Source organism: Diplotaxodon limnothrissa, linkage group LG3 (genome assembly GCF_057381915.1).
Source record: "Diplotaxodon limnothrissa isolate DT_005_m linkage group LG3, D_limnothrissa_male_GT1.1, whole genome shotgun sequence".
Lineage (NCBI taxonomy): Eukaryota > Metazoa > Chordata > Actinopteri > Cichliformes > Cichlidae > Diplotaxodon > Diplotaxodon limnothrissa.
Genome location: NC_140598.1, coordinates 50,635,429 through 50,637,107, shown reverse-complemented (window position 1 = coordinate 50,637,107; position 1,679 = coordinate 50,635,429).

The window sequence follows — 1,679 nt, the reverse complement described above, 5'->3', positions numbered from 1 at the left end:
TGGGCATCTTTCTTTGCCTTTAGACAACAATTCTGATGGCAAAAGAGCCAAACGGGACAGGCAAAAAAAACAAAACAAAAAAAAAAAAAACTTACAAAGAGTTTCCCTTGCTGTTACAACAACAGGCCCCCATTACTTTACATCTGCCCTCATTACTGTACAAGTTCACTCATTCAGCCAACTAATACTGCCATCTTCTGGTGAAAAAGAATATAGTTCTACGATGACATCAGGTAAGAGAAAATGGGCTTTGCATCAGTGACACAACATTGCCTTTGCAACAAAATTCAGAAAGAAATAGGGGGGATTACAGTCACAGTAAAACTCCTTCAGTATAAACTCAAATTTATTTTATTGTTAAACTTAATATTAATAAACGTTTTATTAAGTTATCAAGTTAATGAATTATTAAATTATTAAACTTAAACAATTTAGCAATTTACAATATGTAAACTAAACAGTTGGGCAGCCTTCTCTTCAAAGAAGAGAACTTTTATTTAAAAAATCTAAACTTATATTAAAATATTCAGGGCACCACAAGCCATTTACTCAGATTCATGCGTGAGCAGCATTTTATTGGTAAGTCTGGTTCATGTTGTTCAACCACTGGCCAAAATAATGGAGTCACCACATAGAAGATATTCTTTCAGCTTCTTTACTTTGCAAATTAAACAAAGACATGAAACCAAATTGTTTTTGTTGAATAGCTAAATGGTCTGCCTTCAAATTGTTTACATTAATAATAATAATGAAAGCAGAGGGTAAAATATGAGACCATTAAAAAAAAAAAAAAAAAAAAAAAAAAAAAAAAAAAAAAAAATCACAATTGTGACTTTATTGTACATTCTCTGGCTTTTGTGTGCCCTTTATATGAACTGTTTGAAACATGGACTTCATCAGCAGCTGACATTTGACTTATTTCTGCTCAGGTACTTATAAACACAAGCACAGCTAAAGCAACACAGTGAGCAATGTTGCTTTTAACAATAATAGCTTTCGGTTAAAACAATGCATGAAAACAAAGTTCACTTTAAGAATTTGAAAATCTCTAAATAAAACTTTTAAAACAGTTTGGAAATAATCGCTCCTGCTGCAGCTGTCACACAGTGGGCAGGTTGCCAGTCTGAAGTAAAGGCATAAAAATAATTAATGGGACATCAGCATAATTCAAGACTTTGTGGAAACATTCATAAAGAAGTTAGAAACGCTTCCTGTTAAAGGTGAGTGATGTAAAAGATACCTACTTATATCCTTCTGGTATTTTCAGATTACAGTGCTTCACATTTTATCTGAACAGCATGCGTCGGGTGTGTTAGAAGATCAAAGATTTCCCAAATTATGTAAAAAGGGTGGATATTATAGTTTTGTTTAAGTCCTTATCACATTTTTAGACTAGTCCAAGCTGAAGAAAGGGGAAGAAAATACACCAGGTCAAGTTCACCAATTACCAAAACAGCAGTGTAAACACTCGGAAGTAGAGTCAAGAAACCTTTCCCAGAAGCACATAGGCAGAGTATGTTATTTTATGATTCATTGGGCAACGCTAGGTAATATGCTGAGCTAAACTAAGTAAAACAAGGTTCTGCTCCAGCTTTCTGTTTAGGTTTTACCAGAATGACAATTCAATTCTAAAGGAAAGTCTGGTATGAGAGAAGAGTACATAAAGTCTGTGTTGTCTG